Source organism: Palaemon carinicauda, chromosome 1, assembly GCF_036898095.1.
Source record: "Palaemon carinicauda isolate YSFRI2023 chromosome 1, ASM3689809v2, whole genome shotgun sequence".
Classification (NCBI taxonomy): Eukaryota; Metazoa; Arthropoda; class Malacostraca; order Decapoda; family Palaemonidae; genus Palaemon; species Palaemon carinicauda.
In genome coordinates this window covers 330,884,663-330,902,267 of record NC_090725.1, presented here as the reverse complement: position 1 = coordinate 330,902,267, position 17,605 = coordinate 330,884,663, and the positions used below count along the sequence as shown (strand labels likewise).

Genomic DNA, 17,605 nt, shown 5'->3' with positions numbered 1-17,605 from the left:
ACTTAAATCGTACCCTGAATGGAAAGAAGGAAATACTGAAAATAATTATCCAGGATATTCAAGAAAAAGACGGAAGATGGTGGAAACAACCTGCAAAGTATTTGGAAGAATTAAGTTTAGGCATAAGAAAGATAAGAAGAATGAACAAGGCAGAGATAAAATCGGAAACCAGTAAGTGGGATACTGAAAAGTGGAAAAAAAAAATAAAATGTAAAGTGAGCTTAGAAATATATAGAACGTGGAAGAAAGAAATTAAAGAAGAGTTACTTTATGACAATACATTTGCTTCAGTGATATTTCTTAGAGCAAGAACTAATACGTTAAAACTAAATATTGTAAATAGACACAATGAAGGGAATGTAAACTGTAATTTTTGTGAAAATGAGGAGGAAGATTTGATACATTTTTTGTTGTTCTGCCAGTTATATAGAAAAGAAAGGAATGAAGTCATTGAGCTACAACAACCATACGAGGAAGACTTAAAGAAGATATTAGGATTATTTTGATTTAGTGAAACAAATATAGAAAAGAAAACAGAAGTATTAAACCTGATGTGGAAGAAAAGACAAAACAGAACGAGAAGATAAGTTTTGGAGGCGCCGTTGTAAAGGCTACGCCTCACCCCGAAACCTGAAGTTCCTGAACCTGATTCTGGAATTTCTGTCAAACTAATTTGGAACCGAATCGGCCATTGTGAATACGTCCAAGGAGAAAAAGAGCACGCTGCAATTGAACTGTTTACCAGGTATTTATAAGACATATTATACAAGAACACTCAGGCTTTAATCATATAGTAAATTATGACCTGCAACATTAGAATTGAGCTTGAGAAGTGTAATTTTCTTAGAACTAGCATTACCCTAGGACTGGCCGGGCAGATTAGGGCTTTGTTTTACGTGAGTTCACAGCTTTATCTCACTGGGGAGATTTTAGCTTGAACTGATTGTATATATATATATTTTTTTTTCAGCTGAAATGAGTTTGATGATGAAAAATTTGCTCATGTTAAATCTTTTATCCCAGACAGTTCGCTCTCGGTCCGATCAATGTCTTGGCAAAATTATAGATATGAAGAAAAACATAATTGTATAGAAATATTGTTCAGTGATATTAGGAAATGTGGTTTTATTGTAGTGTATTACAGGGCAATGTAACCTCCGAAAACAACTACTTTATCTTATAGAAAAAATTACGCTCTCTTCGAAAATGACACTCGTTCCCGTCGCAAATGAATAGTTTCTGAAACATATATATACATCTATATCTATATCCTACGATAATGGGGGACCCCCAGTGGGAACTCGGGGTTTTGGGTGCTGAAAACATCCTGTAATACAATACAAATTTACCGGATATGTATTTACGGAATGAACGTTTGCCTGTTATTGTACATAATGATTTTTTTCTATCGCGACCGGAGCGTGAATGTAGCAAGACCGGACTATATTGCCAGTTTGAATGCTTTCACTTAAAATCGTGTAACTATCTGACTGGACCGAGAATTGAGCGCGACCTGACCAATAGTGTGAATCAACCCTATACATTGCAATCCAATATGGTAAAGCTTTACTTTAGTACAATATGTCTAATGAAGAAAATAAGAAGTGTTGACAAATGGATGACTGATGTAGAATTGCGGAATACATCATACCTAGTTGGAAAACCATCATTCATTAGTATGAGATAATTGTTATTGGTTAATTCTTCAACAAGATTACCTCATCTATAACACACATTTCTGGTGAAAATACATAGAGAAAACCAATTTGTTCTGTAACTAGAATACAAACCTATGCTATTTATTAGGAGTTATTACTTCTAGCGAAGCTGAAAGAACGAGCCATTAAAATTTTGCGAGGGTTAACTACCCATCCCGCTAGTTAGCGGGGGGAGGGGGAGTTGCTTGCTACCGCTCCCGCTCACACACCAGTGATTTAGCTCACTTTGCTTTTGGCTCGGATGGTGTACGGTCGTTGCTGTTCTTCGTCCTTCATCTTTTTGGACTGCCTTTTAATGCTTTTGTTTGTGCTTTTTCTTTTCTAGTGTGAGTGAGTTGACTTCTGCGACCATGTGTACTTCCCCTTGACTCGAAGTCATCCCTGCGGAACCTTCATTTCGGTCTTGGACACCGATCGCCACACCCTTTGATCTGCCTGCAGAGCTCAGTGGTGTGATAGTGGTAACAGGTGTAGTGAGTGTCGGGAGGGGTCTGCCTCCCAGTGGGAAAGGTTTGGGCAACGGCGGAAGAAGTCAAAGCGGGATATTTCTCCTTCGAAGGTTTCTTTGAAAGGGGGAAAACCCAAGACCTCCTCTTCCACTTCCCGACCTTCCTCCAAAGCTCGTGCTCGTTTGGTCTCTACCGGGAGACTGTCGAGTAGTAGTGTAGACCCTTTAGTTTATGGCTAACCCTGGTCCTCGAGAGATGGTGTTGCTTCCCCTTAGCAAAGCGGCCCCACCTCTTCCCCCGGGTGAGGCCTTGTCTCTTTCCTTTTGTACAGGTGTGATTGTCCTTGGGGGTCCCGGGTCTGCCCTCCAAGGACTCCTTGCTGTGCCTTGTCATCCCTTGTGCTAGTGAGCAGCCGTCGCCGACTTTGGAGGTAAGATTCCCTGTCGTGTGTCAACGTAGTGTCAGAGGTGTCTTCTGTGGCCGCTGCCAACGCTTCCTGCACCTTCAAACTCTCTAACTGATGCTGCCGATTCTGTTCCCCTCATTCCAGCTTATCTTTCTTCGGTCTCTCCTGCAAGTGTTTCTCCTCGCAGGAGTTCACTCATAGAGATTCCTCTGCAGAGGACTACTGCTTCTAAAGGTCAGCTTGCTGATCCACCGGCCCCAGACGCAGAGCTCGCCCTCCGCTTCTCCTTAGAGGTGGCCCTTCACCGTCGGTGAAAAGGCGCCTCATCCTCGCAGCCGTCTCCCGCAGAGGAGCCTCCGCTTCAGTCGTCTTCCGGCCCTTGATCTTCGCCTGTTCCTGGACCTCCTGACGACGCCGCAGCTAGTCCTCAGACTTCGGTCCTGGACTCTTCTGTGGATCGTTCGTGATCTCTGTCGGTAGGTGTTAGCCCTTCCAAAGGACACATCCTGGTTCTAGTTCAACATTCCTGCTGACCTGCCTTCACTGTTCCTGTGACCGATTCATCATCTGCCTGTTTGTGCTGCACCTTCTAAGCGTTTAGCTGTGTGCCAATGCTCCCCAGCGCCCTACAGTGCACCAGCGCTCACCAGCATCTCGTCAGCGTCCTCCAGCACATCAATAATTCAAGAGCGTCAGCTCTTCAGCGCCCTTTGATGTCTCAGTACTTGCCTACTCGCCAGCGCATTCTAATGCTCCAGCGATCTCCTGTTCGCCAGCGTTACAGCACTCGTCAGCACGCAGCTGTGCTCTCCTACGCATCAACGCGTTCATGTGCAGCGCCATTCTCCTGCACGCCCGGGCTCTGCAACTCGCAAGCGCTCTCCTGCATGCCAGAACTTGCCTGCGCACCAGCGCTCTCCTGCACTTCAACGCACTCTGGCTCACCAGTGCACTTTCAGTTTCCTGCGCAGTATCATATTGTGCGCCATCACTATGCTGCGCTCGAGTGCTCTCCGGCTTGCCAGCACTCACCACCTCTCCTGCGCAATTGCGCAAAACATCTGACAAGGTATTACAGGCTCGAATATGTAAGGAGCGTCACAATAAAGACTGTGACAGGTCACCATCACCTGACTTCCCTCCCCGCAAATGCATTACTGCGTGACCGCGCGGAAAGGAAAGGCTCTACAGAGGGGTTGAGGATCTTGAAGATTCGTCTTACAAGGGCGGTCCCACCCTCACAGGGAACCTTCGGTCCCTTTCCTTTCAGTGGATCTGTCCGACAGTGCGTCTGTCAGCAAACAGCCCTGGTTCGGTGCCATGGTCAGAGCAGTAGTGCAAGCCTTCGGGCCTAACATGTCATGACGAGTCTCAGTCGCGATCACATCCCCTAGGGTAAAGCTAACTCCTGTTAGGCCTTCGAGGCCCGTCCTTCCTGTCTCTCCCGCCGGACACTTTCCTGATTCACTACAGCACATCAACGCTTTCCAGAGCATCAGCGCTTCAGGGCCCTTTGGTGCCTCAGCACTCACCTACTCACCAGCACATTCCAATGCCCCAACGATCTCCTGTTAGCCAGCGTTTGCTTACCTGCTGACCTTGCTTTCACTGTTCCTGTCACAGATTCATCATCTGCTTGTTTGTGCTGCACCTTCTAAGCATTTAGCTGTGTGCCAATGCTCGCCATCGCCCTACAGCACACCAATGCTCACCAACATCTCGTTAGTGCCCTCAAGCATATTAATGCTTTTAAGAGTGTCATCGCTCGTCAGCGCTCTCCAGTGCTTCGGCGCCCTTCTGTGCCTCAGCACTCGCCTACTCATCAGAGCATTCCAATTCCCCAGGGATATCCTATTCGCCAGCACTACAGCACTCGCCAACTCGTCAACGCGCAGCTGGGCTCTCCTACGTGTCCCTGAACTGATGCGCAGCGGCACTCTCCTGCGCGCCAGCACTCTTATACGCTCCATCAACACACACTGGCTTGCCTATGCCCTCCAGCTCGCCAACGCTTTCCTGAGCAGCATCGTACTGCGCGCGAGCGCTCTCATTCGCAAGTGCGCAAAACATTTGAATAGATTTTAAGGCTCGAATATGCAAGGAACGTCGCAATAAAGACTGGGATTGGTCACCATCGCCCGACTCCCCTCCCCTCAAACGCTTCACAACGTGACCACCGGGGAAAGGGAAAGGCTCCACAAAATGGTTCAGGATCCTGAAGATTTGTCTCTCAAGGGTGGACCCACCATCAACATCTGTTGAGACTCCTCACAGGGAACCTTCGGTCCCTTTCCTTCCAGGGAATCTGTCCGACAGTGCGTCTGTCAGCAAACAGCCGTGGTTCGGTGCCATTGTCAGAGCAGTAGTGCAAGCCTTCAGGCCTGCCATGTTGTGAAGAGTCTCAGAAGCGATCGCATTCCCTAGGGTGAAGCTAACTCCTGTTAGGCCTTCAAGGCCCGTCCTTCCTGCCGAAGATTCTCCTAATTCACCTCTGCCAAGGGAGTTGCGGCATGCCCGAACTTCCTCCCTTCCACCTTTGGAGGAAGTTTCTCCTCGCACGGAGAGTTCTCCACCACTAAGGGAAGTTGGGTGTGACGATACCGTCCGGCCTTCAATGCTTGAGTCCTACCTCCTTCGTTGGAAGGAATCTTAAGGACTCCAAGACACTTCTGGAGTCCTCTTCAAGGACCTACAGACCTACAGGAGCCGCTAGTCACTCTAGGGATGCCCGCGACCCACCCCGAGAGGATTTCTCTGCGGTGGAAGGAGGAGACTTCGCTGCTAGTCCCATTTCGCAGGGGAAGCAAGGAGAGTCAGAACATGCATTCTGCAGCTAGTCCATTGACTTTGGTCCTGGACTCTTCTGTGGATTGTTCGCGCTCCCTGTTGGTGGATGCTCGCCCTTCCAAAGGGCACATTCCAGTTCCAGTCCAACCCTCATGCCAACCTGCTGACCTACCTTCACTGGTCCTGTCACCGATTCATCATCTGCATATTTGTGCTGCGCCTTTTAATTGTTTAGCTGCGCGCCAGCGCCCTACAGTGCACCAGCATCTCGTCAGCGCCTCCCAGCACAACACTTACCAGAGCGTCAGTGCTTCAGTGCCCTTTGGTACCTCAGCACTAGCCTACTTGCAAGCACATTCCAATGCCCCAGTATTTGCCATCTCGCTAGTGCACTCTCGTTCACCAGTGCTACAGCGCTGGCCAACTTGTCAGCGCTCCCCTGCGCTGCTGCACTCTCCTACGCGTCCGCGCTCATGCACAGCCTGCGGTCTCCTGCGCACCAGCCCTCTCATGCGCACTTTGTTTCCTGCGCAGCATCATACTGGGCACGAGTGCTCTCCGGCTCGCCAGCGCTCCAGCGCAATTGCACAAACCATTTGAACAGGTTTTACAGGCTTGAATCTGCAAGGAACGTCACAATAAATACTGTGACAGGTCACCATCGCCTTACTAGTTCGATAGGCGAAGGAGTGGCCTTTCACCTTTCATTCTCTCCTCTCTTGGGGCTTGAGCAAACCGAGGAACTCTGCAATCTGACCACCTCTGACTATAAGTGTGTATTATTGTCCCTTATGCATCCTAATTTATGCATGTATATAGTTGCGTCCCCGTTCTCCTAACGAGGTGGGAGTCGGTTAACGTCCAGGTAAGGAAAGCATAGCTTCAAATGAAGGCTTACCTTGACGAGTCGAGTCGCATTGCTCAATCGTCACACTTTCACACAATTGCTCAGACAGTTATCTCTCATTGGGAGTTAGCGAGGTGATAGGGTGTGCTCTTCCATAGCTCATACGAAGCATAAGAGTCACACCCCGGGGGCACAGTGTAAAATCCGGACGTTGGATGCCGTCCGGGAGAATAGAAAATCGCTTGTATCACCGGGAAAGACGCGAAAATGCACCTCTTTTTTTGTGACTGGTAATGTTCACTGATACTTTGTTATTTTCTGAATAAATGTTTGAAAAATATTGGTTTATTTTCATGTTATTGAGAATAATCTCAATCGGACGTCAACATTACACTACGTATTTAACTGCCATTTTCCCCATGATAAGGTGTGATCATTAGATTAGGTTAGTGTAAAATAGCGGGCAGTTAAATAGTGTAATGTTGACGTTCGATTGAGATTATTCTCAATAAAATGAAAATAAATCAATATTTTTCGAACATTTATTCAGGAAATAACAAAGTATCAGTGAAAATTACCAGTGTAAAAAAAGTAGTGTATTATGGCGCCTTTACCGGTGATACAAGCGGGTTTCTATTCTCCCGTACGGCATCCGACGTCCGACGTCAGGATTTTACACTGTGCCGGTCTCTCTCTCTCTCTCTCTCTCTCTCTCTCTCTCTCTCTCTCTCTCTCTCTCTCTCTCTCTCCACACACAAACAACTACGGAATATACCTCTCCAGCAGTCCAACACTCCCTTACACGATCTGGCTGCAAAACCACTTGGGACTCATGTCCGACGTCAGTTGGTCTTGGACTTCCACCCACCTTAGCATGAATCTCCATAGTAAAGAGCTGACAGTTTTGTATTTGGTGTCTGAACAAATGACAAATTTGGAAATAATTTTTATTTTTTCTAAACATTCAAACCTGAAGCTCTTTACATGTGCTGGCCTACCGTCACCTACCCCCAGGAAGTCCTGCCTTTAATTACAAAGTGGCTTGTGTTGGCTACTACATGTGTCACCAGGGTGGTGGGTCTACCTCCACTACCCTTCGCTAACCAGCGGAAAGGAGTAAAACCTCGCTAAAAGTTTCACGGCTAGTTTCAGCTGTTGCCTCTTTGATGTCTCACAGGATTATAATACAGGAGAGGAGGTTCACAGCCCCCTTTTCCCCTCCCTTTTGGTCGCCCTTACAACACGCAAGGATACGTTGGCGCTATTCTAATTGTTTTTTATGCCCCCGCGGCAGCAGTAGGGGATTTGGCGTTATGGAGCTTCATCTGTGGTGGATAACGGGTGAGGGTGGGCTGTGGCACCCTACCAGTACCAGTCGAACACGGTTGAGTCCCTTGTCAGGCTGGGAGGATCGTAGAGAGGAAAGGTCTGCGTTTTTGTTTCATTTGTTTGATGTCGGCTACCCCTAAAAATTGGGGGAAGTACCATGGTTGATGTATGTATGTATGTTCAGCTGTTGCGGAAATGTATCTCCATAAAGAGCTTCAGGTTTGTATGGTTAAGAAAAATACAAATTATTCCTAAATATCATATTTTTTTAAATAAGTTTTTTTTTATCTAATTTTTCTGAGAAGTTGAAAGTACAATACTGTATAGGGCTTATAATTTCTTTCTTTACAGGGAACTTGGAACCCTGACTGTTTGGGTTGTATAAGGAGAGAAGTTACAGGACTATGTTGTCAGAAAACTGACAAGTTCCCAGTCTATATGACTTAAATGTTCTTAGGACCGATTCCTTTACCTTTGGAAGTCCATGCGAGGCCTCTTCTACCAACCAGCCTACTATCATAGAACTCCAACCACAGGAACAGTTTCTTGAAAATAGAAGCAGGTAAAGAACCAACTTGAGGTTATAACACTATAGGAGATTTAGTACTGTCACTCTTTGCTATCTCCCTTAAGTAACTATCATCACTATCACAGTAATCCTCATCTGAGCTATCTGGCAAGTACTCAGATGCTGATTCAGAAGCACTATCATCACCAATGTAGAAAAAAAAAAAAATGTGAAATATGACAAAAGTTAGAAAATTGTTTAGAATTCAAATTCACAATTTGTTCCATAACTGGAATACAAACCACGCTATTTATTAGGGGATATACTATCGGCGGAGCTGAAATGACGAGCCCTTAAAATTTAGCGAGGGTTAACTACCCACACCGCTAGTTAGCGGGGGTAGGGGCGGGGTAGCTTGCTACCACTCCCCGTTCACACACCTGTGATTTAGTCACTTTACTTTTGGCTCGGATGGAGAGCGGTTGTTTCCTCTCTCCCTCCTCGCCTATTCTGGACTGCCATTAATTTTTGTCTTTTAACTTACTTTTTTTAAACACAAGACTTACCTGGTGGTTATATATATATAGCTTACGTCCCTGACGTCACGGCAGAAAATTCAAAACTCTCGCCGATTGGATAGCCAGGTGTGCTACATGCGGGCCTCTAGCGAGGTACTTAGACACCATTCCATTGGTCCTCATATCTTCCCTGCCGGCGCTAGCGGCGACATTGGTTGAATATTCTCCTGGTTTTTTTGCTGATTATTGCTGTCCCTTTGGTGAAGTACAATAATTCTGGTTTGTTCCGACACAAATACAGACCTTCGCCATTTATTAGGGTATTACTTTCGGCAACGCTGAAAACCAGCCAAGACAATTTTAGTGAAGGATAATTACCCCATCCGCTAGTTAGCGGGAGGGGGTTGGGGGTAGAGTAGCTACCCTAGCTCACTCACACCTGTCGGTTGAGTAACCACTTTTACTTTTGGCTCGATCAACAAACTGCCTTGACTTTATTACTTTTTCTTTTTCTTTTGTGTGTGTATGGTTATTGTCCCGCTATGCGGACATGTCCTGGGATTGAGGGCCGCTACTGCGGCACCTTCATGTCGTCCTTGGAGACAGACCCACATCCTTTCTGCCCGCCTTACTGGGGAACTCGGTGTTCGCGGGACAACACCTGTTACGAGGGAGTGGCCTGCCTCCCAGTGGGAGAGGTTTGCGCGTAAGAAGAAGAAGAATCTAAACGCGAATCTTCGCTTTCGGGGTCTTCCTCGAAATCGAAGAAATCGCGGGCTTCTGCTTCCTCTACGCCCAAATCTCTGCCCGAAGCTAATACTCGACCAGGCCCTTCCAGGGTACGGTCGAGCAGTAGCGCAGGGCTTGTGACTCCAGGTCAACCTTGGGGGATAGACGAGGATGACGGCTCCCCTAGTGAGTCGGCTCCTTCTCTTCCCCGAGGGAGTGCCTGTTCCTTGCCAGACCTTGGGTCTGGTTTCGACGCCGAGGAGTTAGCTAACCCACCAGGGGCGGTGGCCGGGCTCTCTCCAAGGCAGGCTTCCCCTTCGGGGGAACATATCTGTCGTTCGCGAGAGAAGGTTGCCTCTGTGCATCGGCAATCTCCTTACGCTTTAGGTTCTCCTCCAGGGGCGGAAAGAGAACCTTGTTATAAGCGTAGTTCTCCTTTGGGCGAACTTTCCTCCCCTGCGGAGTCTGTTGTACGTTCCTCTTTGGAGGTTCGTAGACTGGAGGGGTGGGTAACCCCTCTCTACCCCGGGCATTCTCCTCCTCGGGCTGTGAGATGTCTTTTTGAACCTGCTGGTTCTCCTCACGTTGACCCTTTGGGATCTCGTGACGATCGCCCTTTGGGCTGGCATGATCGTGAGTCTTCGGGCTCTAGTCATGTTGATCCCGCGGGTTATCATGACAGCAGGAGTCCTTCTGGTCTCCGTCGCGCTGAACCTTCGGGCTCTTGCGACTTGAAACCTTTGGGTTTCTGTTACGCTGAACCCTCGGGCTCTCGTAACGACGGTAACGTTGAACCTCCGGGTTTTCGTACCGTCAGTCATGCTGATCCTTAGGAATCTCGTGACAGAGGAACCTCGATTCCTCGTTACGCTGACCCTTCAGGGTCTCGTAACCTGAGTTACGTTGAACCCTTGGGCTCTCGTAACTCTAGTCGCGCTAACACTTTAGTGTTTCGTGGCAGAGAAACTCCAGTTTCTCGTTGCATTGCTCCTTCGAGTTCGCGAAACAAAGTTCATGCTGAACTTTCGGGTTCTCTTACCAGAGTCATTCTTATTATGACAGTGTGTTTTTAAAATCTCGTTGTGTTGATCGTTCGCGCTCACACGACACAAGTTATCGTGAACCTTAGGGTGAGCGTAGTAGTGAGTTCTCTCAACAACCTGAGAGCTCTCGCGCGCACGGCCAAGTTGGCGCACACGGCCAAATTGGCGCGCACGACTGAATCGGCGTGCACAACCGACTTGGCACGCATGACCGCCTTGGCGGTCGCAAACAAAATGGCGATCATGGCGCGCAGGTTCATACTATGGCGCGCCATATGCGCGAACAGCCTGTTGGTCGCCATGCGCGCGAACAGCCTGTTGCTCGCCATGCGCGCAAACAGCCTGTTGCTCGTCATGCGCGCGAACAGCCTGTTGCTCGTCATGCGCGCGAACAGCCTGTTGCGCGCCATGCGCGCGAACAACACACTGCGGCCATGCGTGCGAGCAACCTTATGCGCGCCAGGTGCGTGAACAACACACTGCGGCCATGCGCACGAGCAACCTTATGGGCGCCAGGTGCGCGAACAACCTCATGCGCTCCAGGAGCGCGAAAAAGGTGCGCGCAATCGGGCCAGGCGCGCGCGCGCGCGAGCTCCCTTCCGCCTACAACAGTTCGGCGCAAGAGCGCATGACCATCTTGGCGCTCACAATCAGTCTCTCAAGCCCCTTGGGCCTCAACAGAGACAACGGCGACCGAGCCCAGATCCTATCCCTAAGGGTAGGCCTGTGCCTATCTTGCCTGTAGGGAAGCCTCCATCAGACAAGAGGGTTAGGGAACCTGCCCAGGTTCCTAAACCCAGGGAGCAGTCCTTTCCTAAGGACCTTCCCCCTAGTTCCACAGGAGCCCGTCACCCCCCGTGGCTTAGCAACTTATTTAATGTAATGCGCCAAGCCATGACGGGAGTCGTTCCCCGCTCTCAGTCCTTAGGTGATACACCTAGGATTCCCTTGTCGCCTCCTCTCTTCCCGGGGTCCTCTCCTCCCTCCGATCCTAGGAGGAGGTCGGAAGTTCTCGCACGGGCGGGCCCCTCAGGCAAGGGGAGACGATCATCCCCTCGCAAAAGTCCTTTGGAGGTGATTAGGCATGAACTTCAGGGTAGCCCCCTGCAGTTCAAGAAGCCATAGGCCAGGCCAAAGGGGGAAAGGAAAAGGATTCGTCCTTCAGCCCCCAAGGAGGATAGGGTTACTTACTATTGAGACTCCTTCCCTTCTTTACCGGTCGAGATAGTGTCTAATGAGGCACGACCTGCAACCAGACAGGATTCACCCCGTACGGCAATGGACTTACATTCCACCCGTAAGCCGACGGAGTCCTCTAGGCCCTTGGGGACAGAGGATCTCCGGCCTCGTAGGAGGGAACCGAAGGATTTGTTCACCATCCCCAAATCCTCGGCCAGGCTTCCTTCCTCATTGCCTCCCAGGCAGCCGGAAGCAAGCACCTCCCCGGTAGTCTCCCTATCCTCAGTATACAGTTGACGACTTCGACCCACGTCGGGCTCCTATGGATGAGAGCTTTGACATGGAAGGGCAGAGCGATCTCGAAGACAACGCTCTGCCAGCAGCCCCTAGCCCTAAGCTTACAGAGTATGAGAGGAAGGAGTCGAAACACGCCTTCTGGCAGGTCCTAGCCTGCATCCGTTCCATCAATGGACTTCCAGATCCATCGGCAGTCAGGGCCGGATTAAGAAGTCTCCGGGCCCTAGGCTATTCAGGTTGGCGGGGCCCCTTTGAGTTTCGGGTAAGGGAAGCAACTCCTTCCAGCTTGGGGGTGGGGGGGGTGTCGGTGTGAGCCTGTTTAAGGTCTAATTAAATAAATACATTCTGGCTATTTAGATTAAATCTAATAGGGAAAGTACATCAAGGCAACCAAAACCATTTACCAACAGCCATTATGACTATCTTGTTAAATCATGCATTTTAAAGAGAATAAGCTCAAGACAGCATAGTATTACTAGATTAGGCTATTAAAGTAGTGACATCATGTACCTACTATATTCAGCATAACCACTACAGCAGTATCATTCCCTTTATATATCACTGACCATTATTGTTATCATTGCATCATGCATAAAACTATCAAATCATATAAACTCAAGAAAGTAAAGAATTGTTAGATAAAGCAATGACTTATAACCCTACACCTATTACATTCAACACAGCCACAGTTATCATTCCGTTTATATCACATTTTGCCATTAAGCCTATAATAATCAGTAAATCATTCATATCAAAAATAGAAACTCAAAGTACAGTATTTCTAGATAATTAAATCTTTGCCATCTTATACCCATCTCCTTTAACATAATAATTCCATTTTCATTATTATTTACCATTACGCTTATCTAATTATATGTTTAAAGAAAAGAAACAGAAGAATCCTAGGTTACTAAAGCAATAGCATCATACACACCTTTGGTATTTAACATAACCTCTACAGTCCCTTTTTGTGATCATCAAATCATGCATGTACATATATCAACTTCACAGGCACTTCTTAAATAAACTAGGTTACTAAAGCATCATACACACTTTTGGTATTCAACATAACCACTACATTCCCTTTTTGTGATTATAATTAAATCATGCATGTACATATATCAACTTCACAGGCACTTCTTAAATAAATTTCTTTAGGATTTCATATTGGCAAAATCATCAATTATACTCTGAAAATCAATATTTCTTGTTAGATCAGACTCGATGGTCAACAAGGCTAGGTTACACAATTAGTCTTGGCTCATTGTTGAACGGAGCTGGTTTTTCACTCTTTTCAAAATAGAAAATGAACGTTCTCCTTCACAGTTAGTCGATACACTATGTCAACATTAGGGAAGGTTTCTGACATACCTGCATTTCTTAAATGTTTCAAAGCAGCTGAGGGCGCACATTTTTCAGGTGGAGCTTTAATCTGATTCATAAACCCAGAAAAATGAACTTTTTCAATATTAAACTTACCCGATGATCATATATCTGTCAGCTCTGCTGCCGACAGAAAAAACCTACGGGCGGAATACGCCAGCGATCGCTATACAGGTGGGGGTGTACATCAACAGCGCCATCTGTCAAGTAGGTACTCTAGTACTCGATGTCAACAAGAACCAATTTTCTCTGTCGTGCCAATGGCAGGACCTACTAAATACGCTGTCCCTGACTGGATTTGTTTTCACAACGATTTGGTGAAGTACACTATTCCAGTTTTGAGCTTTCGCTATGCAGGGGTTTTATCTTCATTTCAAAACTTGAACTCGTTTTGGATAGATTTAATTATGGTGACGAAGAGAGTATGGACTCTCTTTCACTTTTAAATGGCCAACCCTTCCCTTAGACGGAAGTGTGTTTAGGTTTTTGGTAATTTTGCTTAACAAGTTATAGATCTATTTATTTTATATCTCTCCGCCTTTATAGGCCTCTTTGATTAACTTTCCATTTATTATAAACTTTTAAAAAATTAATTTTTATGTTTGTTTATATGCGACCTTTCCTAATAGTAGGCGGTCCTTACTTGGAACCGAAGTTAATTAACATTGAGCCCGTCATATCGTATTTAACCTTTTAAGAATTTAATACTTTTTTAATTTTAATGTTTTATGAAAGAATTTCTTTGATAGTCTCGTACTGTTTTCAAAGATGAACTAACGTTTAGTTTTTTAGTCTCCGCAGTTGTTGACGTTCAGAACGTTCAACATGCGCTCTATCGTTACGATAGAGAGAGAGTGTATCACGGTTTCACGTTGCAGTAAGAGTAAACCGATTCTAGCGTTTCGTTCATTCTTTCTTAGCTTAAATGGTTTAAATTCTAAATAAAGGAACTTTTTATTTGGGAAACCTTTCAGTTTTTTCCTTTTAGCAAAAAACATGTTTTAACGATATATAATTGGGCTCTTCTCTCAGGTGCTAAGTCAAGAGAGAAGAGAGAGAGAGATAGAGACGGAGGGAGAGAGAGGAGAATAAACGTTTCGTTCAAGCGGGTAACGTTGTTCTCGTTTTTTTACTCTTCTCCCTAGTCGCTGTAGGGGAAGAAGGTAAAACGTTTCTAGAGTTTTATTCTTGTTCCCAGGCTTTATGCGGTGAGAGATTGTAAACGTAGTTTATTTGATCTAGTGTTTAGTCTCTTTTCCAGCCACTGAACTCGTTTTTTACTCTTCTCCCTAGTCGCTGTAGGGGAAGAAGGTAAAACGTTTCTTGAGTTTTATTCTTGTTCCCAGGCTTTATGCGGTGAGAGATTGTAAACGTAGTTTATTTGATCTAGTGTTTAGTCTTTTCCAGCCACTGAATTCTTTATCTTTATTTATGTTTTTCTGTTGCATTGTAAAACTGTTTTCGCAATTACTACCTTTTAATGAAGGATAGGAATGCGTGTTTCAGGTAGAAATCAGTTAAAGTTTCGATTTCAGTGAAATAAGTGCAAACAGAAAATCAAAAGTGATAAAGTGATATGCGCAAAGTGTTACAGTGTTGCGTCCGAGGGTTCGTCTGTTCGTGCCAGTTGTTCACCTAGTCCGGGACCTCTTACAAGCTCCCAAACCCAGGGGAGAAGTAATGTCGAACGACTTATGGGTTCCACAGGCCTTGATCGACGAACAGACGTTTTACCCTCCGTGGTTTCGGGCGTATCTACACACGTTGCCGACGTGAGATCGCCCCACCCACACAAAGACGAGAGAGCCCATTTATTCCTCGTCTGCGGAAGAGGTTTCTCGTAGAAACCATGGACCAAATCTTGCAGCTTTTAAGTGCAAGTCGGTCCCTTCCGCGCAAGTCCAACAGCCTAGGTGTAGCCACTGGGTCAGTTCGGACTCGCTGCAGTCATCCGACGACTGCACACCTCCCAAGAGAGGCTAGGTGGTACCGCAACAGGCAGTAACTCCGTCTGTTGCCGCACCAGCTGTTTTAGACCCTCAGTCACAACGGACAGTAGCTCCATTTGTTGCCGTTTTTTGTAGACCCTAAGTGGTCTTTACTGCAGTCTATGCAGACTCAGTTAGCTGCGGTTATGCAGGAGTTTCGTGCGGAGAAGGTTTACACTGCTCTCGTTAGCCTACAACCTGCCACGGTTGTGCGCCCAGCTCACGCTGAGGCTGCCTGCTCCCACACTCCGGCTGCGGAGAGCTCCACCTCCGATGCGCAATCGACCCTGCCAGACGCATGTTAACGTTAGCCGACGTGCGGCTCCCTCCGTTAACATGCATGATCTACCGCATCAGCAGTGGGAAGGTGGAGTCAAGCTGCCGTGTTTTGACGCGATGCGTTAGTTTCCGCAACCCACGGCAGTCCCCACCACGCACCACCACTCCGCTTTGGTTGTTGCCTGCTCCCACACTCCGACTGCTGAGAAGGTTGACGATGCACCCGTTTGCCTACAACCTGCCACGGTTGTGCGCCCAGCATGGCTGCCTGCTCCCACACTCTTGTTGTGAGAGCTCCTCCACCCATGCGCAGTCGACCCTGCCAGACGCATGCTGACTCCCACTGACACACGGAGCACTCCGTTGCCGTGCGTGAGCTACCACAAGCTGCCGTGTTTTGACACGGTGTGTCAGCCTCCGCAACCCACTGTGGTTACCGCCACTCGCCCGCAGCAGACTAGTCAGTCAGGAGTTGAGGCTTCCCCACACAGCTTTGGTTGTTGCCAGCTCACAGACTGTCAAGCAGTTACATGACGTTGCCTTCTGGTCTGCTACTAATGCACCAGTGCTGTATGTCCTCACGCACCTGTTGTGGTTGACAGTTCAGTTTTTGACAGTTCACAGACTGTCAAGCAGTTACATAACGTTGCCTTCTGGTCTGCTGCTTATGCACCAGTGAGACCCTCACTGAGATAACCTAGCTTTTCTCGGACATGGTTCCTGTAGATGAGAAAGTGCTGTTCTCCCTCCTTCTGATATTCCTTTGAGGACTCGTCATTTGGAGAGGAGCCTTAAGCTGCTTAGCCTCCTATGGACTTTAATTAAAGCATAACAAGGCTTCCAGGGATGGTAAATGGTTCCGCTTCAGTCGCTAACCCCGTCTGTTGCCACACCTGCTCCCATAGACCCTAATGGGCTTTGTTGCAAGACATGCAGTCCAAGCTTGTGTCCTTGATAGAGGATTTTTTACGGAGAAGAACCTTCTAGCCAACAACCTTCCTACCGGTTGGTTGTACGCCCTGTTGACGCTGAGGTATCCTACTCACGTCCGCAGTTGAGATGGTTCCTCCACCGGTGTGACCCAGTGTGGGTTGCCAGTCGCACGTTGACGTTAAGCGACTCTCGGAGGTGGTTGTGGACGTTCAGTGTGTCACTAGGAAGACGTTCAACAACCAGCAGAGGTGACTTGTTGTGACGCAGTGCTGCAACCTCAGCACCTGACTGCACAACCCAGACAGTCTAGACAGTTTCGGGTTGACGCTGTACTTCCTCGCGTCCCCATGGTTGACAGTTCACAGACTGTGCAGCAGTACCATGATCTTGTGTCCGGCTCCGTCACGCATCCACCAGTGCGACCGGATTCAGCGAGTCAGACGTTGCCCACTCCGTTGCCGTTTCCTCATCAGTTTCGGATGAGGAACCCTCTGATGAGGACATTGCTGAACAAGACGATCAACCCCCAGCCCTGCTATCCATCCAGAAGATGCTGAAGAAGGAACACTGCCCTGTCAGGCTGTGGATGAGTCTGGTTAGGACACTGTCATCCGTGGTTCAATTTGTGTCACTTGGAAGACTACACCTCCGTCCTCTTCTGTATCATCTAGCTTTTCACTGGAAAAGGACAAGACGCTAGAAGCAGTCTCGATCCCGGTTTCCGGAAAGATAAAGTCTGGTCTGACTTGGTGAAAGGACTGTATCAACCTTTGAAAGGGTCTTCCCCTGACTGTTCAGACTCCCAACCACGTTCTCTTCTCGGACGCATCGGACGTAGGGTGGGGTGCGACATTAGGCGGTAGGGAATGCTCGGGATTATGGAACTCGAGTCAAAGGACAATGCATTTCAACTGCAAGAAGCTTCTGGCAGTACGTCTGACCTGGAAAAGCTTTAGATCTCTCCTTCAAGGCAAAGTGGTGGAGGTGAACACGGTCAACTCCCTGCTTTGACGTACATCTCCAAGCAAGGAGGGACCTACTCTCTGACATGGTACGAGTTCGCAAGTGACCTCCTCTCCTGTTCAACAGGTCTAGACTTTTCACTAGTAACGAGGTTCATCCAAGGCAACTTGAATGTCATAGCAGATTGTCTCAGTAGGAAGGGACAAATAATTCCAACATATTGGACCCTCCACAAGGATGTATGCAAGA

The 17,605-nt window shown here is 47.6% G+C and overlaps 1 long non-coding RNA gene across 1 annotated transcript in view; it reads left to right on the top strand.

Annotated features, from left to right (window-relative positions):
• The first annotated feature begins 685 nt into the window (after positions 1-685).
• LOC137645654 (uncharacterized) overlaps positions 686-17,605 on the top strand; it is a 35,536-nt gene continuing 18,616 nt past the window's right edge. Inside the window, exons 1-2 of the long non-coding RNA XR_011045330.1 lie at positions 686-745; positions 7,888-8,098. This is a non-coding gene — a long non-coding RNA (uncharacterized lncRNA). The remainder of the gene's footprint in view (positions 746-7,887; positions 8,099-17,605) is intronic.